At 45.1% G+C, this 22,489-nt stretch overlaps 16 non-coding genes across 16 annotated transcripts; 2 read left to right on the plus strand and 14 right to left on the minus strand.

The window, feature by feature from the left end:
* Window positions 1-320: 320 nt before the first annotated feature.
* Trnas-aga (transfer RNA serine (anticodon AGA)) lies at window positions 321-402 on the minus strand. The gene has a single exon. It is a non-coding gene; the product is annotated as a tRNA-Ser (tRNA).
* Window positions 403-541: 139 nt separating this feature from the next.
* Trnak-uuu (transfer RNA lysine (anticodon UUU)) lies at window positions 542-614 on the minus strand. The gene has a single exon. It is a non-coding gene; the product is annotated as a tRNA-Lys (tRNA).
* Window positions 615-894: 280 nt separating this feature from the next.
* On the minus strand, window positions 895-966 carry Trnae-uuc (transfer RNA glutamic acid (anticodon UUC)). Its single transcript has one exon. It is a non-coding gene; the product is annotated as a tRNA-Glu (tRNA).
* Window positions 967-1,289: 323 nt separating this feature from the next.
* Trnam-cau (transfer RNA methionine (anticodon CAU)) lies at window positions 1,290-1,362 on the minus strand. Its single transcript has one exon. It is a non-coding gene; the product is annotated as a tRNA-Met (tRNA).
* A 1,157-nt stretch (window positions 1,363-2,519) lies between these two features.
* Trnas-aga (transfer RNA serine (anticodon AGA)) lies at window positions 2,520-2,601 on the minus strand. Its single transcript has one exon. It is a non-coding gene; the product is annotated as a tRNA-Ser (tRNA).
* A 139-nt stretch (window positions 2,602-2,740) lies between these two features.
* Window positions 2,741-2,813, minus strand: Trnak-uuu (transfer RNA lysine (anticodon UUU)). Its single transcript has one exon. It is a non-coding gene; the product is annotated as a tRNA-Lys (tRNA).
* Window positions 2,814-3,093: 280 nt separating this feature from the next.
* Trnae-uuc (transfer RNA glutamic acid (anticodon UUC)) lies at window positions 3,094-3,165 on the minus strand. Its single transcript has one exon. It is a non-coding gene; the product is annotated as a tRNA-Glu (tRNA).
* Window positions 3,166-3,488: 323 nt separating this feature from the next.
* Trnam-cau (transfer RNA methionine (anticodon CAU)) lies at window positions 3,489-3,561 on the minus strand. Its single transcript has one exon. It is a non-coding gene; the product is annotated as a tRNA-Met (tRNA).
* A 1,147-nt stretch (window positions 3,562-4,708) lies between these two features.
* Window positions 4,709-4,790, minus strand: Trnas-aga (transfer RNA serine (anticodon AGA)). Its single transcript has one exon. It is a non-coding gene; the product is annotated as a tRNA-Ser (tRNA).
* Window positions 4,791-4,929: 139 nt separating this feature from the next.
* Window positions 4,930-5,002, minus strand: Trnak-uuu (transfer RNA lysine (anticodon UUU)). Its single transcript has one exon. It is a non-coding gene; the product is annotated as a tRNA-Lys (tRNA).
* Window positions 5,003-5,282: 280 nt separating this feature from the next.
* On the minus strand, window positions 5,283-5,354 carry Trnae-uuc (transfer RNA glutamic acid (anticodon UUC)). Its single transcript has one exon. It is a non-coding gene; the product is annotated as a tRNA-Glu (tRNA).
* Window positions 5,355-5,677: 323 nt separating this feature from the next.
* Window positions 5,678-5,750, minus strand: Trnam-cau (transfer RNA methionine (anticodon CAU)). Its single transcript has one exon. It is a non-coding gene; the product is annotated as a tRNA-Met (tRNA).
* An 812-nt stretch (window positions 5,751-6,562) lies between these two features.
* Trnag-ucc (transfer RNA glycine (anticodon UCC)) lies at window positions 6,563-6,634 on the plus strand. The gene has a single exon. It is a non-coding gene; the product is annotated as a tRNA-Gly (tRNA).
* A 5,970-nt stretch (window positions 6,635-12,604) lies between these two features.
* On the minus strand, window positions 12,605-12,676 carry Trnaw-cca (transfer RNA tryptophan (anticodon CCA)). Its single transcript has one exon. It is a non-coding gene; the product is annotated as a tRNA-Trp (tRNA).
* Window positions 12,677-12,794: 118 nt separating this feature from the next.
* Trnaa-cgc (transfer RNA alanine (anticodon CGC)) lies at window positions 12,795-12,866 on the plus strand. Its single transcript has one exon. It is a non-coding gene; the product is annotated as a tRNA-Ala (tRNA).
* An 8,936-nt stretch (window positions 12,867-21,802) lies between these two features.
* On the minus strand, window positions 21,803-21,874 carry Trnaw-cca (transfer RNA tryptophan (anticodon CCA)). The gene has a single exon. It is a non-coding gene; the product is annotated as a tRNA-Trp (tRNA).
* Window positions 21,875-22,489: the final 615 nt, after the last annotated feature.

Genomic DNA, 22,489 nt, shown 5'->3' on the forward strand with positions numbered 1-22,489 from the left:
TGGTGAGCATAGCTGCCTTCCAAGCAGTTGAACCGGGTTCGATTCCCGGCGCAGATCTTTACGTATGAGTATGTGAGCCACGTGCTGTTACATTAACGTTTTCTTTCCGTCGTTGCTCCACGCAGGCCATCCTGTAGTATGTCCCTACTTGTCCCGACTTTGCTCGGCTGACGCGAAAGCTGACGCTTGGAATTCGCGCTTATCAAAAGGACAGGCGCTATAAACGGCTGTGAGAGGTGAGATGTAGCGAGGTACCAAAACGACAGGCAAACTGCGACATTTTCTGCTCCTTCTTCTTAAACAAAAAAATGAAAAACGGACGCAGTCGGTAGGACTCGAACCTACGCTCCCAGAGGGAATCTGATTTCTAGTCAGACGCCTTAACCACTCGGCCACGACTGCTCGTAGACGAAGCTTCCCTCGAATCGTGAAAAATCCAACCGGTCTGCGCATAATGTTGACAGGAAACGAACTCGGTGCACTGATTACGGCAGGGCTACCAGCGCTACGAGACGAGCCATTACGGAAGCGTTAAAATCTTCGCCCGGACAGGGACTCGAACCCTGGACCCTTAGGTTAAAAGCCTAATGCTCTACCGACTTAGCTATCCGGGCTCACGCCTGTTGTGGATGGAGCGGCTGCAAGCAATGTGAATAACTGGAACGCGTGTGTAGGCGTACTACGGTAATTGCTGGCTACTGGCGCAACTGGCGACTTCACCGGCTTCCCACTGACGCTGGTAGCAGTGCCTCTTCTCCCTTTATCCCGGTGCTGACAGTAATTGCATCTTGTGCCTGTTTCCCCCGATTACGTTCGGTTGAAGCTCCGGAAGGAGGGCGACAAACGAAGGTTGGAAGGCCAAAACATGGAGGGTCGTGTGCGCAAAAACTTCCGTTCCGGTACCGGGAATCGAACCCGGGCCTCCTGGGTGAAAGCCAGGTATCCTAGCCACTAGACCACACCGGATTTGCTCGGTAACCGTGAGATTTACTCCCTCTCCTCTCGCACTTCGTGCTGAATCCGGACTCAGTGGTGTTCTCTGTTTGCGAGCATTTTTGCGCGTGCAGACTGGCATGGCGCAGAAGCTCGAAACTGACTATTCATTGCTGTTTGCATCATATTTTACTCATAACAGGGGAGGAGAAAGATCAAAGTTGTTCCTTGCCACAATTGGAAGTAAACATTGTGACGCTGAGGCGTGGACTCCTTGTGGATAACAAACGACAATTAAGTTCGTTCCCTAGCAACAGCAACGCCGTTAATTCAGCCATGATGTACAGCAAATTAAATGCCCCGGGTGAGGATCGAACTCACGACCTTAAGATTATGAGACTTACGCGCTACCTACTGCGCTACCGAGGCACTTCGCAGCCGTCCGCCCAGGAAACTTGGTAAGTGTCGCATATTAGAGATAGACAGTTTGCGCTTTCTCAAGAATCTGCTGTGTTGCTACGCGTGCTTTCCCGACTTGCTAGACTAAACTGCTGCCGCAGCTTTCTCAACGGAAAACGGCACTGCCTGAGGTTACAGTACATCGCCCTTGCGGCACCTGAACACAACGGCCTGTAGGGCCAGGCCGACGCTAGAGTTCAGAAATAGCACGCGACCGTCCAAGTAGGGTCTCTTGCGTGCTGCATGTTTGGTTCTTCTCACAGCGAATCCTGCTATACATTCCTGAGGCTGACGCACCTCTAGCGAGCAATTGGCGCGGCAGCATTATAGCGAGAACAGCAAAACGATGCATCGGCCGGGAATCGAACCCGGGCCGCCCGCGTGGTAGGCGAACAACCTACCACTTTTTTAGTTGTTGTTCTCATCTTGTTAGTTGCATTTGTTGGTGGCGGACGTCCGATGACGTCCGTGCTTCCCGAGCATAATCCCGAGCAGATGTCTGCAGGGAAAGTGGGATTGCCACCCAGCGACGTCGGATACAACCGAAAAAAGTGCTACACACGCGGAGTCCCCCACTATACTGCCTTAAAGCGCCCGCTCATCACTATTGTGTGAGTAACGTTGCGGCCGCGGCGACGAGTCTTGCCCAAAGACGCAGCGTGCGTGGAGGCGCTGCCCGAATGCGTGTGGATGCACCCTCCCACCTCGTAAAGCGCCTACAGCTACTATCACCGTGGGCCGCTGCCGGCGGGCGGGAAGCCGACAAAGCGCGGCGTTGCGAGCAGCGGCTGTGCGGTGGTGGTGTAATGGTGAGCATAGCTGCCTTCCAAGCAGTTGAACCGGGTTCGATTCCCGGCGCAGATCTTTACGTATGTGTATGTGAGCCACGTGCTGTTACATTAACGTTTTCTTTCCGTCGTTGCTCCACGCAGGCCATCCTGTAGTATGTCCCTACTTGTCCCGACTTTGCTCGGCTGACGCGAAAGCTGACGCTTGGAATTCGCGCTTATCAAAAGGACAGGCGCTATAAACGGCTGTGAGAGGTGAGATGTAGCGAGGTACCAAAACGACAGGCAAACTGCGACATTTTCTGCTCCTTCTTCTTAAACAAAAAAATGAAAAACGGACGCAGTCGGTAGGACTCGAACCTACGCTCCCAGAGGGAATCTGATTTCTAGTCAGACGCCTTAACCACTCGGCCACGACTGCTCGTAGACGAAGCTTCCCTCGAATCGTGAAAAATCCAACCGGTCTGCGCATAATGTTGACAGGAAACGAACTCGGTGCACTGATTACGGCAGGGCTACCAGCGCTACGAGACGAGCCATTACGGAAGCGTTAAAATCTTCGCCCGGACAGGGACTCGAACCCTGGACCCTTAGGTTAAAAGCCTAATGCTCTACCGACTTAGCTATCCGGGCTCACGCCTGTTGTGGATGGAGCGGCTGCAAGCAATGTGAATAACTGGAACGCGTGTGTAGGCGTACTACGGTAATTGCTGGCTACTGGCGCAACTGGCGACTTCACCGGCTTCCCACTGACGCTGGTAGCAGTGCCTCTTCTCCCTTTATCCCGGTGCTGACAGTAATTGCATCTTGTGCCTGTTTCCCCCGATTACGTTCGGTTGAAGCTCCGGAAGGAGGGCGACAAACGAAGGTTGGAAGGCCAAAACATGGAGGGTCGTGTGCGCAAAAACTTCCGTTCCGGTACCGGGAATCGAACCCGGGCCTCCTGGGTGAAAGCCAGGTATCCTAGCCACTAGACCACACCGGATTTGCTCGGTAGACGTGAGATTTACTCCCTCTCCTCTCGCACTTCGTGCTGAATCCGGACTCAGTGGTGTTCTCTGTTTGCGAGCATTTCTGCGCGTGCAGACTGGCATGGCGCAGAAGCTCGAAACTGACTATTCATTGCTGTTTGCATCATATTTTACTCATAACAGGGGAGGAGAAAGATCAAAGTTGTTCCTTGCCACAATTGGAAGTAAACATTGTGACGCTGAGGCGTGGACTCCTTGTGGATAACAAACGACAATTAAGTTCGTTCCCTAGCAACAGCAACGCCGTTAATTCAGCCATGATGTACAGCAAATTAAATGCCCCGGGTGAGGATCGAACTCACGACCTTAAGATTATGAGACTTACGCGCTACCTACTGCGCTACCGAGGCACTTCGCAGCCGTCCGCCCAGGAAACTTGGTAAGTGTCGCATATTAGAGATAGACAGTTTGCGCTTTCTCAAGAATCTGCTGTGTTGCTACGCGTGCTTTCCCGACTTGCTAGACTAAACTGCTGCCGCAGCTTTCTCAACGGAAAACGGCACTGCCTGAGGTTACAGTACATCGCCCTTGCGGCACCTGAACACAACGGCCTGTAGGGCCAGGCCGACGCTAGAGTTCAGAAATAGCACGCGACCGTCCAAGTAGGGTCTCTTGCGTGCTGCATGTTTGGTTCTTCTCACAGCGAATCCTGCTATACATTCCTGAGGCTGACGCACCTCTAGCGAGCAATTGGCGCGGCAGCATTATAGCGAGAACAGCAAAACGATGCATCGGCCGGGAATCGAACCCGGGCCGCCCGCGTGGTAGGCGAACAACCTACCACTTGTTTAGTTGTTGTTCTCATCTTGTTAGTTGCATTTGTTGGAGGCGGACGTCCGTGCTTCCCGAGCATATTCCCGAGCAGCTGTCTGCAGGGAAAGTGGGATTGCCACCCAGCGACGTCGGATACAACCGAAAAAAGTGCTACACACGCGGAGTCCCCCACTATACTGCCTTAAAGCGCCCGCTCATCACTATTGTGTGAGTAACGTTGCGGCCGCGGCGACGAGTCTTGCCCAAAGACGCAGCGTGCGTGGAGGCGCTGCCCGAATGCGTGTGGATGCACCCTCCCACCTCGTAAAGCGCCTACAGCTACTATCACCGTGGGCCGCTGCCGGCGGGCGGGAAGCCGACATAGCGCGGCGTTGCGAGCAGCGGCTGTGCGGTGGTGGTGTAATGGTGAGCATAGCTGCCTTCCAAGCAGTTGAACCGGGTTCGATTCCCGGCGCAGATCTTTACGTATGTGTATGTGAGCCACGTGCTGTTACATTAACGTTTTCTTTCCGTCGTTGCTCCACGCAGGCCATCCTGTAGTATGTCCCTACTTGTCCCGACTTTGCTCGGCTGACGCGAAAGCTGACGCTTGGAATTCGCGCTTATCAAAAGGACAGGCGCTATAAACGGCTGTGAGAGGTGAGATGTAGCGAGGTACCAAAACGACAGGCAAACTGCGACATTTTCTGCTCCTTCTTCTTAAACAAAAAAATGAAAAACGGACGCAGTCGGTAGGACTCGAACCTACGCTCCCAGAGGGAATCTGATTTCTAGTCAGACGCCTTAACCACTCGGCCACGACTGCTCGTAGACGAAGCTTCCCTCGAATCGTGAAAAATCCAACCGGTCTGCGCATAATGTTGACAGGAAACGAACTCGGTGCACTGATTACGGCAGGGCTACCAGCGCTACGAGACGAGCCATTACGGAAGCGTTAAAATCTTCGCCCGGACAGGGACTCGAACCCTGGACCCTTAGGTTAAAAGCCTAATGCTCTACCGACTTAGCTATCCGGGCTCACGCCTGTTGTGGATGGAGCGGCTGCAAGCAATGTGAATAACTGGAACGCGTGTGTAGGCGTACTACGGTAATTGCTGGCTACTGGCGCAACTGGCGACTTCACCGGCTTCCCACTGACGCTGGTAGCAGTGCCTCTTCTCCCTTTATCCCGGTGCTGACAGTAATTGCATCTTGTGCCTGTTTCCCCCGATTACGTTCGGTTGAAGCTCCGGAAGGAGGGCGACAAACGAAGGTTGGAAGGCCAAAACATGGAGGGTCGTGTGCGCAAAAACTTCCGTTCCGGTACCGGGAATCGAACCCGGGCCTCCTGGGTGAAAGCCAGGTATCCTAGCCACTAGACCACACCGGATTTGCTCGGTAACCGTGAGATTTACTCCCTCTCCTCTCGCACTTCGTGCTGAATCCGGACTCAGTGGTGTTCTCTGTTTGCGAGCATTTTTGCGCGTGCAGACTGGCATGGCGCAGAAGCTCGAAACTGACTATTCATTGCTGTTTGCATCATATTTTACTCATAACAGGGGAGGAGAAAGATCAAAGTTGTTCCTTGCCACAATTGGAAGTAAACATTGTGACGCTGAGGCGTGGACTCCTTGTGGATAACAAACGACAATTAAGTTCGTTCCCTAGCAACAGCAACGCCGTTAATTCAGCCATGATGTACAGCAAATTAAATGCCCCGGGTGAGGATCAATCTCACGACTTTAAGATTATGAGACTTACGCGCTACCTACTGCGCTACCGAGGCACTTCGCAGCCGTCCGCCCAGGAAACTTGGTAAGTGTCGCATATTAGAGATAGACAGTTTGCGCTTTCTCAAGAATCTGCTGTGTTGCTACGCGTGCTTTCCCGACTTGCTAGACTAAACTGCTGCCGCAGCTTTTTCAACGGAAAACGGCACTGCCTGAGGTTACAGTACATCGCCCTTGCGGCACCTGAACACAACGGCCTGTAGGGCCAGGCCGACGCTATAGTTCAGAAATAGCACGCGACCGTCCAAGTAGGGTCTCTTGCGTGCTGCATGTTTGGTTCTTCTCACAGCGAATCCTGCTATACATTCCTGAGGCTGACGCACCTCTAGCGAGCAATTGGCGCGGCAGCATTATAGCGAGAACAGCAAAACGATGCATCGGCCGGGAATCGAACCCGGGCCGCCCGCGTGGTAGGCGAACAACCTACCACTTGTTTAGTTGTTGTTCTCATCTTGTTAGTTGCATTTGTTGGAGGCGGACGTCCGTGCTTCCCGAGCATATTCCCGAGCAGCTGTCTGCAGGGAAAGTGGGATTGCCACCCAGCGACGTCGGATACAACCGAAAAAAGTGCTACACACGCGGAGTCCCCCACTATACTGCCTTAAAGCGCCCGCTCATCACTATTGTGTGAGTAACGTTGCGGCCGCGGCGACGAGTCTTGCCCAAAGACGCAGCGTGCGTGGAGGCGCTGCCCGAATGCGTGTGGATGCACCCTCCCACCTCGTAAAGCGCCTACAGCTACTATCACCGTGGGCCGCTGCCGGCGGGCGGGAAGCCGACATAGCGCGGCGTTGCGAGCAGCGGCTGTGCGGTGGTGGTGTAATGGTGAGCATAGCTGCCTTCCAAGCAGTTGAACGGGGTTCGATTCCCAGCCACCGCAACGGGCGCAGATCTTTACGTATGAGTATGTGAGCCACGTGCTGTTACATTGACGTTTTCTTTCCGTCGTTGCTCCACGCAGGCCATCCTGTAGTATGTCCCGACTTTGCTCGGTTGACGATAATGATGACGCTTGGAATTCGCGCTTATCAAAAGGACAGGCGCTATAAACGGCTGTGAGAGGTGAGGTGTAGCGAGGTACCAAAACGACAGGCAAACTGCGATATTTTCTGCTCCTTCTTCTTAAACAAAAAAATGAAAAACGGACGCAGTCGGTAGGACTCGAACCAACGCTCCCAGAGGAATCTGATTTCTAGTCAGACGCCTTAACCACTTTTTTCTTTTTTTTTAGTTTTTTATTTTTTTTTATTTTGTCATTCAGTGCACTGCCATCTGTTAGATGCTGCTCGAGCTAGCTCTGCTCTCAGCAGCAAAGTTAAAAAAATGAATGCTTTCTGTGAGGGTCGAACTCATGACTCTAGTTTACGAGACCAGTGCTCTACCACTTTTATTTTTTCTAACGCTCTCCCAACTGAGCTATTTTTTTGTGTTCTTTTTTTATTTTTTTTTAGCTTTTCTATTTTAGTATTATTTTCCCAATTGGAGGCGTCAGGGGCAAGGCGGTCATGGGTCGAAACCCGAGGCCTGACCACGATGTCCCATTCTCCTCCTCTTGGATTCAGCCAACTAACGGTCTCTTGTTAGTTATTCATTTAATGTGTTACAGTGCGCTGCCACTGAAAAAAAAATCTCTCCTAGAAAATATAACATTTCTTCTTGAAACATTTTGTGTCCTTGACTGGCGTGGGTACATGTCCTTTGACGTGTCGGCGCGTCGCAATGATGTAAAAGTTGTGTTTTCGGAGAGGAAGTAAGCCAATGTAGAACGGCTCTCAGGTTGGAGGTACAGTGCAGATAAGAAAGTTTTGAAACAACTGTTTATACCTAGGCCGTCGTTGCAAATGATAATGGTGGTCCTGAAGATACAAAATGAAGGCGCTGAAATCTGCATGATGTTTTGTAACAATGTAGTATGCACAATGTCTAAGGAGCCAGGCGTAACTATTATTCTTCGCGGCGGGGAACAATCGCCAATCCGGGTGTATCACATCTTCCACAGTGATCGTATGTTCCGACGTCCTGTTAAGAATCGACAGCTTTTTCCTCGTCCAGTTGCAGATGCCGACATTCTCTCAGCAAACGAAGGTGTGAGCCAGGGTATCTATAAGCTGACAACGAGTACAGTATGGTGTAGGACGCAGTTTTATTTTATGCAGCTTTTCGCCTGTGATGATCTTTTCAGTGACAATATCATACCATACCGACGCTACGTCCAACGGCAGAATGGGGTTGCTGATGTTCGCCCATATACGGTGCCACGTTTTTTCCGGATGTTTTGTTTCGATCGGATTTCGGTGCTGCCGCTTCGTCAGTTGAGTGTAAAGGGTAGAGGTAGTAAAATGTTGGGGCGACTGAGGCAGGTAACTGATTTCCGTGTAATAGACGCGGACGTATCCCAACTGTTAATTAGTGCTCCCAACATGGATTGGCGGCCGCACATCCTGAGGTAGTAAAGAGGTGAAGAGGCTCTTCGATAGTCCATTGTGATTACTGCGAAGTAGTTAGGACGTTCTATTTATGAAGACTGCAAGACACTGTGAACGTACATCCTTGATGCCTAAACCGCCTGCGTGGCGAGCCAGTGTTAACGTTTGAAGTGGAGTTTTGAAGATATTGCCTCTCCAGATAAACCAATAGATGGCAACAAGCAGCTTGTGAGCGATGTCATCGGGTATTGGCAACACGGCGGCGATGTGATAGATTTTACTAAGAACATACACATTGATAAACTGGGCTCGTTGGAGACGGTTCAGAGATCTAGTCTTATGTTCCTGGAGCGTTGCTCGAACTGTGTTGAGTATAAGTTGCCAGTTCGTCTTGGTCATCTCACGCTGGTCCGGCAGCAGAGTCATTCCAAGTTGCTTAATCTTGTCAACACGTTGCAACCAAGATGATACCATATATTCATCAATTGAACCGAGAGGAAGAATTTTAGATTTATGGTTATTGATCAACGCACCGGAGGAATGCGTGTACTGTGTGGTCAGGCGGCGCACCGTTTCAATATCATCCGTCGTATTTACAATGACGCTAATGTCATCAGCATAAGCATGGCAAACCGTTTTGACATTAAAGACCGTGAGGCCGGCGAGTTGTTCATGCAGATTAAATAACAGCGGCTCAACCGCTATGGCAAACAACGACATCGAGAGAGGGCAGCCTTGGCGAACAGATTGTTTGATGGGCACACGAGTAGTGAGTTGACCATTAACCTTTATTCGCGAGGTTGTTCCAAAGATGCAGTGCTGTAAAAGCTGAAGGAACTGATGATTGAACCCCATTTTGTGCATTACGTTTGTTAAAAACTTGTGGCTAATCTTGTCAAAGGCCTTTTCAAAATCAAAAACCATAATCCCCAGTTGACATTTACAGAGCCAAGTTAAATGTAGGACGTCCCTGTAGGCACATAAAACAGTCGTCATAGACCGACCTGTGCCGACGCTCGTCTGGTACGGGCCGATAACTTTCGTGAGAATGGGTTTCAGCCTATGATTTAAAAGACGAGTCAAGATTTTAAAATCATTGTTCAACAATGTAATGGGTCGATAATCGTGCAAAGAACTGCTGTGCGCTTTTTTGGGAATCAATACGACCATGCCTTCAGTAAAGTCTATTGGAAAGGGGTCACCGTTCAGCAATTCATTGTACATAGTTGTTAATTCATCACCAATAATGTCCCAGAAGCGGATGTAAAATTCCACAGGGAGACCGTCTAATCCTGCCGCTTTGTGACGTGGTGATCCTGTTATGATAACCTTGAGGTCTTCATTCGTGACATTTTTCAGAAGGTCAACATTGTCGTCAGGAGTAACTGTCGTTGCAACGGGAGATAAAAGAATTTCTTCAATTGATGAGTCGATTTCCGGCTCTGCATAAAGATTCGTATAGTATGTGACAACATGATTTTTGATGTCGTTCTGCGTGTTGTACTCCCGTCCTCGGTCGTCTTGAAGATTGTGGAGTAGCTTCTGCTGTCCACGTTTAGCTTCCCGTATAACATGGAAAATTGGAGGCCTTTCCTGCACAATATCAGTCCCAGTCCGCGCTCTTACTTTAGGACCGTCCAGTGACCGCCGCACCAGAGTTGTAATTTTGGCTTTAATGCGTTTGATTTGAAGGTTGTGGCTGATGATCCGTGCGGGATCACCGTACAACTCGCGCAAGCATGAGAAATAAAACTGTAATGTGCGCTTCCTCCAGTATGCTGTGTCCCGGGCGTATTGGATCATACATTTCTTTAATTGTGGTTTTTACGAATTCAGTCCACCAAACTACACGTCGTGCGTATCGCGCTTGATTGCGCATACACTTGTCCCAAGTGCGGACGAGGGATTGTCGCAGTTCGACATCGTCGAGGAGAGAGAGATTTAGCTGCCATACACCGCGTCCCAAAAATGTTGTTTGCTTAGTAGAGTTGACTGTTATATGGAAGGTACAGTGATCAGAAAAGTTTACAGGCCATATCTCACAGTCAATTACATTGTGCAGGAATCCTTTGGTGACATATATTCTAATCGACTTGCTGAACTATGGCACACGTAGGTGTACGCCTGAGCATGTGGACGAAGATGGGTCCAGATATCTATCAGACCTAAACCATCGGTTAAAACTTTTAACTCTTCACAAAAATTAAAATTTGGGCACTGGTCCTCGCGGCGTAACACACAATTAAAATCCCCGCCTAAAATTATATTATGTCGGACGTTAGTGAAGAGGCGTACTACATCCTCTCTATAAAAGTCGCGTCTGTCGCGTCGACCGTCAGACCCAGTTGGGGCATAGATATTTACTAAAAGCAACCCGTTTAGTTTTGCCGCGATCCCGCGCCCAGTTTCTAGCAAGGTGTCTAATTCACACTGAATACCGGCTTTATACAGGATCGCTGTACCACATTCATCGCCTATGTTCACAATGGCTTCATAGCTGGGGATATCTTCGACCTTAGTGGAAACAACTTCTTGTAACATAGCTATGTCGACGTCTGCTGCGTACAAGTAATCACGTAAGCTCTTCCATTTAACGTCTGAGACGGTTCTATTGACATTAATGGTTGCAATTTTGTACGCTTGTGTCATCCCTGAGTCTACTAGTCTCATTCCACGTCCTCAGACCACGAAATGGTCGTCGCAGGTATTTCTGGGGCCGTCGTTTCCATTGGTTCACCTGTACGGGCATCGACATGCATAGAACCACCATCCTCTTGCGGCTTGGATGTACCGTTCCCGTCTGTGTTGGGCAACAACACTTCAGAGGAATTCTTCTTGAGGATTTTCTGGGTTCGCAACAGCTTACTTTCCAACTCGTCTAGTTCCTCTTGACTTTGTTTCCGAGCAGCACGTTTAGATCTGGCGGCCGGTTGTTTGAAACTGGATTTGCCAGCAGTTGTCGGGCCACCGACGGATGCGTTATCGACGCCGATGGCGGAGCCTGTCACCTTACCGGAAGGTGAACCAGAGAGCACAGTCGGTGTTTTCGTGGGAGTTGGAACTACAGACGTCAACTGCTGACGACTGTGGTGCGGAGCCGACGTTTTCTCCCCTTCAAGTCGCACCTGGTTGGCAGGTGGGAGGTCAGGTATGTTATCAGTCTGACGGTCATGTTGCTCGGCGATATTGTGACTATGATCGGCAGCGGAGGCCGCAGGCTGTACCTCGGTGGCGGTGTCGGCCGGGCCAGGTTCGGACGCGGCCGCCAGTGTGGTCGGCCGCTGTAAGACAGGCGAGTCTGCCAACGTCTGCGCGTACGTTAACTTATCTCCCGTCTCGGCGCCCTCCGCACCAAGGAGAGGTCGAAATTCGCGGCGAGGGGACTTAATACGTGGACATCCTGCCTTTATATGATCAGGGGACCCACAAATAATGCAAGTGCGTGGCTGTCCATCGTAAACAACTAAGGTCTTAAAGCCACGTACAGTTACAAAGGACGGGATATGGCGATGCAGATCAATCTTGACATTACGGACACCATTGTCGACATTGAAATGCCTGTTCCCCTGCCACTTCTCGTCATAGATATGAATGACTTTGCCATATGGTTCAAGCGTTCGCTTGATGTGCTCGAATTCCATTTCGAAAGGTAAGTTAAAGACGTGGACCGTTCTCAAACCGAAGCCAGCATAACTGATCCCCACTTTCAAAATTCGACTTTAGAGGTACGAAAATTAGAAGAACCTTCTGTTGTCGTCATAATCCTATGACACACGTCGTCATTTTTAAGACCAACGTACAGAGCGTTAGCGAGAAAATCATACTGCAAACCATTAACATCACCGTCTCGTAAACCTAATTGGTCGAAAAGCCAGTCGTCGATATCGAGTACAGTAGATCGTTCACAACCGAACGGGAACTCAACTTTAAGATTGCAATTGCGGTATCTAGCCTCCATTATAAGGCGCTTTTATCGTTACTTACAAACACTGAGAAGTTGTAAACAGCAGCAAGCACGAGCGCGGCGAGGACTGCAACCCGTACACAACACACACGTTCGACCGCGACGGCATCTCGGCCGCGACTGATGACTGAGCTATACCCCCTTTCACGGTCTTACTATTCCCATAACTTAAGGAAAAATATTATTCTTTGCCCGGCTAAAGACGTCTAATCGAGCAAACTATCACGTAATCATTCTCTCTCAGTTATATATTAGCGTTAAACGATATAAATATCAAAAATACTAGACACTTCGCGCCTGGAGAAAGTGCGAGTCGGCGCCTTCACCTTAATGTCAGAATGCGAAAATTGCACTAGTAGCTTTTTTCAAGCAAGTTCTGTTCGTCCGTTCTCTGTAATCGTTTGGTATCTGATTAAACTGACATACTCGCCTATGGCTTTCGTAAACGAATATTTCATTGTGACCCCGACGTGATTTGAACACGCAACCTTCTGATCTGGAGTCAGACGCGCTACCGTTGCGCCACGGAGTTGACGCTGCTTAGGTCTTGTCATGAATAGGTTCCGCGAACACTTACTGTACCGTTCAAACCTAAGAAATAATGACAGTAGGATCCAGGAGAGACTCGTCCCTGATGTAGTTGCTCTGGCGGGGGTGTAACTCAGTTGTAGAGTGTCTGCTTCGCATGCAGAAAGTCCTGGGTTCAAATCCCAGCTCCTCCAATTTTTGTTTCTCCGTGCAGCAGTACATGAAAACTTTTGCCTAACACCATATTCTACAAAATTCAGTGTACAAGATTCTTCCCCCAAGCAAGTGGATTTCGTACAGTTCGACCTCATGGCGGGAGGACGATGACCTGCAAGACCCTGGGCTGCGATCCTCCCATTGAAATTGTGAGTAGGCTGTTTATGTTTTCTTATTGGCAACGTTACGTAGCGCTCTGTATGAAAATCACTGGCTGTGCTGTGTGCAGTCTGTGGCTAGTTTGCATTGTTGTCTGCCATTGTAGTGTTGGGCAGCGGCAGCTGGATGTGAACAGCGCGTAGCGTTGCGGAGTTGGAGGTGAGCCGCCAGCAGTGGTGGATGTGGGGAGAGAGATGGCGGAGTTTTGAAATTTGTTGGACTGGATGTCATGAACTGCTATATATATTATGACTATTGAGGTAAATACATTGTTTGTTCTCTACAAAAATCTTTCATTTGCTAACTATGCCTATCAGTAGTTAGTGCCTTCTGTAGTTTGAATCTTTTATTTAGATGGCAGTAGTGGTGCTCGCTGTATTGCAGTAGTTCGAGTAATGAAGATTTTTGTGAGGTAAGTGATTTGTGAAACGTTAGTCAGGGCCATTCTTTTGTAGGGATGTTTGAAAGTCAGATTGCGTTGCACTAAAAATATTGTGTGTCAGTTTAATCACAGTCATGTATAATTGTTCAAAGGGGACGCTTCATATGTCGACCCTTAGCCAAGGATATCTCACTGGAATCTTCGGATTTTTTCTTGTAGTTTGTGTAATTAGTGTAGCTTTTGTTTATTGCTAGCGCGTAATTATAGAGAGAATTTCCTTTGTATTTGTAGTTTTTCATTGTTGTACACAGTTGTGGCATGCATTTAGATTTGCACCCCGTATTTCGCAGCTGCGCCTGCAATTAACTAGATATTATTTTCAGTGCTATGTTAATGTGTTCTCTTATTTTTGCTATTCAAATTGTGCTTTTCTGTGTTGTCGTGTGAAATATTGTGACAATAATGGCGTGTGAAAAACGTAACACTAGGCTCCAAAGTAAACTGATAAATAATAGTGACGAAGAGCGTAGCTTATCAGCACCACTGTGTAGTGAATTAAGACATTCGAAGTAGTAATTTGGTAATTGTGCATAGGGAAATGGAGCGGGCGGCAAATAATGGTGTAGACAGTGAACCAGGTAGTGAACAGGGAAGTATTATCGATCGATCGGTCGGCAACAGCTCGCCTCAGGAATCCGAAATGACAGAACACAATACTGCAAATATTGTAGACTTAGGTTTTGGGTCCTCACCGTTTTCTCAAATGAGTCAAGACACATTTTCTGCTTGTCAAAATGTGAATGTTGCCGGTGAAAATGCACTGCCAAAAAGCATAGAGAAACAGATTCCAGACACTAATTCATTATTATTGCAATTAATGCAACAAATGGAACAAAATCAGAGACAAATGGGACAAAATCTTCAAAAGTTAGACACAATGGAACAACACCAGAGACAAACACAGCAACAGTTAGACACAATGGAACAAAATCTTCAAAAGTTAGACACCACACTTGAACAAACACGTGAAGATTTAACTACTGAGTTACATAACATTGAATCGAAATGTCAAAAAGTCTGTAATGACGTAAAAACACAAATTTGCGAGTATTTTCAACCTATTTTTTCATGGCATGAAAATGCATTACAGAATCACGAAGCAGCCATAAAAGAACTTCAAACCATTGTTCATGAAAATCATGAGACCTTGTGGGCTAAAATTGACTCAGTTGCATCTACCGATTCGGTTACGCAACTTGCAAAAACTCAGGAAAACTTAAAGGACACAGTAGATTCCATTTCAACACAAATGGACACTCTGAAACTTGGTTCAGAAAAACACACTGAGGAAATGTGTTCACTATCGGAGAAAGTAGCAGAACTTTCAGATCAGGTCACTAACTTATCTACAAAGGTAGATGATGATCTGAATGACACAAGACCTGTAGCCTTCACTGACACAGAAGACTATGAACAAATTAGAAAATTCAAACAAAATCAAAATCAAATCAATACACAGTACAAGATCAGTTGACGCAGGTAATACAAGAAAGAATTACATATTTCAGAGGACACTCGCGCTCCAGTACGGGAAGAGGGACATAGAAATACGGAACAACCACAAAATAATAACACAGGACACTTCGGAAATTATGAAAGAAATTCGCAAGGTGCACCGAATTTTTAGATGGAACCGCCGACACGACGTAACAATGACCGATATGCTACTCGCCGACACGATGATTTCGACTATAAGCTGTTCATTACTACACGTAAATTCAAAACATTTAAGAATTCTGGCAACGACATTCATCCACAAGCATGGCTTCATCAATTTTCTCATTGTTTTCCTCCCAACTGGTCATTGGATCACAGGTTAGAATTTATGTGTGGCTACTTGGAGAATGAACCAGCTGTAAGAATGCGATCGGTCATTCACGATTGTCACAGTGAAGGAGAATTTTATCATGCCTTCCTCTCAGCGTATTGGTCTCAAGCTACACAAGACCGAGTAAAACATAGCATCATAATGATGAAACGTTTCGAACAATTTGAATTTTCCAGTCTTATGAAATATTTTGAAGACATGTTGCATAAGAATCAGTATCTTTCAAACCCATACAGCCCCTCAGAACTCATCCGCATTTGCTTAATCAAACTGCCTGAACATTTACGACATATTATTTTAGCAGGACGTTGCAAAGACGACACTGACGTTTTTCAGGGACTGTTACAACAACTGGAAATTGACACTGACAATCGCGGAACACGAAAACAGGAGCACAACAATTACAGGTCACATCTGTCACAATTCCGCGATGACAGAAATAATACACGACAAGGCTATTCTTATAACGTAAATCGTGACCAAAACAGACACCACCCATATGATAACCGTTGGCAGAGTAGTAATAATTACAGGAAAGATCACCTCTCCGCAGTAATGACTATCACAGAGACAATCAGAGAAACAGACAATATGGGAACCAAAATAATTATTATTACGGGAGACAGAATAACTTTAGACACAACGGTCCAGCGCGCAGTTACGATTCAGGGAGAAATTCCTCACCACTTAACCGACAAGAAAAAACTACAGTAACTACCGACATGACGACAGACGATGTGATCGTAACGACAGACCTGAATTGCATCAGAACTGGCGGGATTTAAACAGGGCAAGGCCCTCTCGTCACGGTGAATTTGTAGAAGTTAGGTCTCCAAATCCCAATAACGACGCGCGCCAACAAAGGAACAGACAATGACTCGCACCGCAGGCTGTCGCGTGCGCCAGCTGGCTCAGAGAAAAATAACATAGACGCTAACCTTGAGAAAAATTCCAGTATTCTTTACCGACGTATACCACATGAGAATTGCGTTAAAGTTGAAACTCTGCGTACTAGGAAGAGTAAAGGTTTACACCACATTTCACATGTAAAACCGTTTATTGAAAGATAAGCTGCATCTTAACTTTGTCTTTGCCATAAAACGTTTCACTTCACGTTACTAGTATACTTAAGAAACTGTTAACATGCAACAATGTTTGAAGTTAAATATCCAGTCAAGAACCAAGAGAACTTATTTCAACAGAAATTATGAATGCATTGTTATAGTGAACAAATGACACAATGTTGTTATTTGTACATTCTTGCTTGTTAGTTGCACGATTACGTAACAACTATAAGACTCACATACTTAGAACATATACTGGTACTGCTAATGAGATTTTAATGCACCATTTTGGTTTACTTGAAAATACATTCTGGATTTAAAGTACTTTCTGTGAGATACCAGATGAGACAGTGGTTAGTTTATGTGACAGCTACACAATTTTATCACGACGCTACTAATGAGTGACAATTTACAATGTTGCTTTTGCGGTGTTTCTGTTTCATATCTGCACAGTTTTTCTGTATTATTCTGGAAAGTAAAACATGTGTTAGTAGTAACTTTTGTGTTATAGTACAATGATACAGCCTTTTCCATAGCAGAACAATACATTACAGCACAGTAATTTCTTCATCACAACAATAAGCGTAATAACTAAGATATCTATACGCAAAGCATTTCACTTTTGTTTATCATGAGGTAAGTACATTGACTTCTGCAGAACTTAGCTTTTGGAGGACAATAACTACGACACTTCCACAGAGATTATCTTACAACAAGATGCACAGTTTAACGCTACAGTACACGTATTTGAGTGATTAATTTTATACTTAAAACATTTATTTTTAAAGATATTTGAAGTACAATGACACAAAGGTTTTCCATTATACATTTCATTCCATTGCTGTACTCTGTAACACCTGAGGGTATAATTACATTAATCCTCAGGGGGGTACACGCTTACTTTGTGTACCATGTGTTTGGCAACCACAAGGAGCCCTAGCTAATATGGTATTTGCTTATACAACTTTACACATCGGTACCATATTTCTCCAACACAGAATTACACAGCCACCTGATTATTTAACAGAGAAACAAACATTTTTTTTACTACATCAGTGTCACATGTTTATGCAATTACACAGTTGGGTAACTTTACACTTACGAAATTGTATTTTGTCTGTACTTTGTGAACGGTTCATATTTTTTTGGACCCATTGTGATATTCTGAGAGCTTTGAATGATATATTTGGTATGGGATCACGATTTTTAAAGTACGTTTGAGGTAGATGACGCTATTTAAATGAGCAGAGAATTTTTTTAGGTTTTGAAATTATTGTAGGAAGCTACGACATTTTTGAGATTTGACTGAGGTGTTATGATGTTATTATTACGACGACGATGTGTATTATGCTGTTGAGGAATCTTTATTATGATATACATATTCATCAACACGTCTTCAACAATTCATCATAATAAATACATATGTGTAATAAGGTAAGGAATAAGGAGTAGTGGTTAGGGACTCTGACTTGTGAAAAAGGATGTTGGAAACCGAGAATCGTACTTTAAAGAGTTATGAAATGTGTGTAAATGCGTGAATGTATCACAATGCAGGTGAAAATTTTTTGGACACTGTTATATTCATAAGATTTTGTTTCTACACAGTTGCAACGCAAATTCTCGACCTGTGAAATTTTTTATATGAGACTGTCACTGTAATGCAAACTGGTGTCGTAAATATTTCCGTAAGAAAGTTAAGTGACCACCTTCACGTAATGCGTCGTGGGCACCCAGCTGTGCGACAGATGCCCAGAAAAAAAGCCATTAGAGTGTGCCTTTCAGAGGCACAGGTGGAAAAAAAAGGGGCCATTATCCGCACTATTGACATTTCTTTGTAGAAAGCATCGCAAATACGACATGCTCATTAGTTGGAAACATTATCGTACTTTGTGCTACTTACTTAAATGCTTATGAATTGATGGGAAACATTCCTACATCTTCACACCTGATTATGACAAGCATCTTTCTACGAGAGTTGAGAGAATTTCTACTATCTTATGAAATGTCACATGACTATTGAATGATATTTTTATGCTTTGCTTTTCATAGTTGCTTATTTCATTTGATATCTAGTTTCCAGCTGTGTTGCAGCATTAGTTTTATAAAATAAACTTAGATGCATTTGCTAATGTGAACACTTTCTGTCAACAGATCTATTAAATAATTATTTTATGATCCACATTCTTCAAAAAAGGAGCTCTTGGAATGGAGAGAACAATAATAAGGGACTAATAACAGTAACTGCATATATAATTTTCTTTTCAACTACTTGGTAATTTTCTTGTAGAATACCTTCTTGTGGTGCACCACTTTAATTACATAGACATTAAGATGTGAATAGACATTTCCCTTATCTGCATTGTTGTCTTTAGTGTACTTATTTTTCTGCTTGAGCTTTGTCATGCTTAGGTATAAGTTATAGCATTTACTGCTGCTGTTTGCCAAGCATAGTGCTACTAAATTTCAATTTGTATTACTCTGTTAAGCTAGTTTTACTACTGATTTATTTTTCTTGTTGCTGCACATTGGCTCATATTAGTTGTAATGTTGCATTGCTTGGTCATTTAGATTTACTGTAGCTTGCTTTGCAATTTTCCATTTTTTTTTGTCATTGCTGTTTGTGTTAATTGTTTTGTGCTGCTGCATTGCCTCGTCCCTTAGTTTAGCATCTGAGCTCAGTAGATTTAAGTTAGCTTAAGAGGGGGTAGACTATATAAGAAACTAACTATGATGAATTGGAAGAAATGCATTGAGAAGCTATAAGAAAATGGTGTGGCCAAAAAAAAAAAGAATTTTGAAAGAGTATATGAACAAAAAAAGTAGGGTTTAGGGACAACAGGTGTAGGTAGGATTTTCTTGGAAATAAATGTTGAGGTAAGATAATGGTAAATAAATAATGACATAAGAAATGTGTGAACAGAATACAGAAAGCATGCTTGGATAGAATTTTTTGGCTGGAGCAAATGTCGAAATAAGAGGAACGATCTATGGAATGAAGTTTTGGGTTGGACTGCAGTACCAAATGTTACACTGAAAACAAACCCTGCCCTTTCCTTTTCTGTTATCCCACTATGTGTTTGTGTACCCTTGTGTATTTGTTTTTTTCCTGTCTCTGTGTAGTTTCATAGAATTTTTTCTTCTTCTAATACTAAGCTACATCCACTATGGTGAGGAATACTGTTATCCTCAAATATAATTGGCATTAATAATATGTTATTTACCTTGTAAATATGCTTAGACATTATTTATTCTGTTTTGTTTTAATGCTCATGTGTAAAGTTGATGTTTCAAAAGTTATTCTGATCTTTTATGTATTTACTTATGTCATAATTCCTGTAACATTGATGTATATGTTTATTTCTATTCTTTTGTAAAGCCTGTATTACTACAAAAGTTATCTGTATTGTTATGTTTTTAATGAAGTATTTTGTACCTTTGTAATTGTATTCTTATGTTGTAAATTTATAATAATATTGACACCAGTTCATCAAATTAAGTAACTTGTAAGTTACATTTCACTGCACGCGTTTCTGTTGATCATACTATATGGACAATTATGTGAGAAATAGGGACTGTTAGTGTCTGCACGAGTGTTGATAATTCAGCAAGGGACTGGATAACAGCACTGCTGGTTCTAAGGACAATTCCAAAAACTTTGTGAGTGTACAAGTGGTGGTTTATGGACTTGCTATATTCTCCGCAAGACTCTTCGATGGTGAATGTGCACCTGCACAGTCGCAACAGATGGCTGCTGGCTGTCTCTACATGGACTACAGTGGGTCTGCATCTTTGATGACTCACCAATATCATTATTTCTACAAGGACTGCAGTGGGTTTGCACCTCTGCTGGCCCACCAATACCACAATCTCTACCAGGACTACAGTGGAACTGCACCTCTGGTAGCCCACCAATACCGTAATCTCTACCAGGACTACAGTGGGTCTACTCTGTGATGACCTACCTACCAATATTCTACAAAACTGCGACTGACTCTGCTGTGGGTTTGCTCTGTTGTGGCCCATTACCTGTCTGCATGTCAAAAGTCAGCACTGTCTTTCCGTTGGAAGGACAACACTACTTCTTTAAGACTGCATGGAAATCCACTACTTCTGAGTGCAATTTCTTTTACTAATGAGACTTTGTGAAAAAAAAACTGTAATTACTATTATGATGAATGATGAGGACTATCTTTATGGACTGTGAGAAAATTTTACCTTTTGACCAGCATTGTATCAATAAGTGTGTGCATTTGATTTCTTTGTTATTGTAATTACGATTATGCAAAATTTTATCAAATCATTATTGGCCACTGCCCAAAACAATTTGTAAAATTTTTTGTGGGGAGCATGGGGGCTATGTATGTAGGCTGTTTATGTTTTCTTATTGGCAACGTTACATAGCGCTCTGTATGAAAATCACTGGCTGTGCTGTGTGCAGTCTGTGGCTAGTTTGCATTGTTGTCTGCCATTGTAGTGTTGGGCAGCGGCAGCTGGATGTGAAAAGCGCGTAGCGTTGCGCAGTTGGAGGTGAGCCGCCAGCAGTGGTGGATGTGGGGAGAGAGATGGCGGAGTTTTGAAATTTGTTAGACTGGATGTCATGAACTGCTATATATATTATGACTATTAACGTAAATACATTGTTTGTTCTCTAAAAAATCTTTCATTTGCTAACTATGCCTATCAGTAGTTAGTGCCTTCCGTAGTTTGAATCTTTTATTTAGCTGGCAGTAGGGGCGCTCGCTGTATTGCAGTAGTTCGAGTAATGAAGATTTTTGTGAGGTAAGTGATTTGTGAAAGGTATAGGTTAATGTTAGTCAGGGCCATTCTTTTGTAGGGATTTTTGAAAGTCAGATTGCGTTGCGCTAAAAATATTGTGTGTCAGTTTAAGCACAGTGATGTATAATTGTTCAAAGGGGATGTTTCAAAATGTTGCTCCAAAGCCTTCGGTATGGCGTGCGGAGTGCATCTCAAACATGTATTTGCAACTCACCGCGACAATCGTCTTTTGTTTTTTCGAAATACTGAAAAATGAAGGGGGCACCCGGGATTGAACCGGGGACCTCTCGATCTGCAGTGGAATGCTCTACGAGTTAGCTACACCCCTTTCACGACCCTCCTACTCCCATAACTTAAGGATAAATATTATACTTTGCCTGGCTAAAGACGTCTAATCGAGCAAAATATCGCGTAATCATTATCTCTCAGTTATATATTAGCGTTAAACGATATAAATATCAAAAATACTAGACACTTCGCGCCTGCAGAAAGAGCGGGTCGGCGCCCTCACCTTAATGTCAGAATGCGAAAATTGCACTAGTAGCTTTTTTCAAGCAAGTTCTGTTCGTCCGTTCTCTGTAATCGTTTGGTATCTGATTAAACTGACATACTCGCCTATGGCTTTCGTAAACGACAATTTCATTGTGACCCCGACGTGATTTGAACACGCAACCTTCTGATCTGGAGTCAGACGCGCTACCGTTGCGCCACGGAGTCGACGCTGCTTAGGTCTTGTCATGAATAGGTTCCTCGAACACTTACTGTACCGTTCAAACCTAAGAAATAATGACAGTAGGATCCAGGAGAGACTCGTCCCAGATGTAGTTGCTCTGGCGGGGGTGTAACTCAGTGTTACAATCGTGCTCAGGCACTCGGCCAGTGCATATCGCGCGGTGACGGGCGGTAGCACGGGCCAGTGTTTACGTCGCGAGCAGTGCTGCGGTGGAGAGCTGAGCATCGTGTGCGAGCGCTGTTTACGTTTGTTTCTGTACCACTGTTGTAAGTAAGATGTCTACAATTAACAGAGCGAACAGCGTTCAGTGTGTTTTCGATCGTGCTGCCTTGCGACCGACGGCTTTTGAAATCCATGAGTGGATTTTTGAGGATCTGAAATTGCCGGAAGATATAGTCGACACGTTCCAGTTGGACTTTGTGCAGTACTCGTCATTTATCAAATTTATTTCTAGTGACACTTATGAGAAATTCATTGAGGAGCATGCTGGTGTGAGACCATTTCGTCGTAATGATGGCAGTATTAGTAACGTCCAAATCGTGCCTTCGGGATACGGAGTGAGAACCGTCAGGGTATTTAATGTGCCACCCGGATGCCCT

Source organism: Schistocerca cancellata, chromosome 3 (genome assembly GCF_023864275.1).
Source record: "Schistocerca cancellata isolate TAMUIC-IGC-003103 chromosome 3, iqSchCanc2.1, whole genome shotgun sequence".
NCBI classification, from domain to species: Eukaryota; Metazoa; Arthropoda; class Insecta; order Orthoptera; family Acrididae; genus Schistocerca; species Schistocerca cancellata.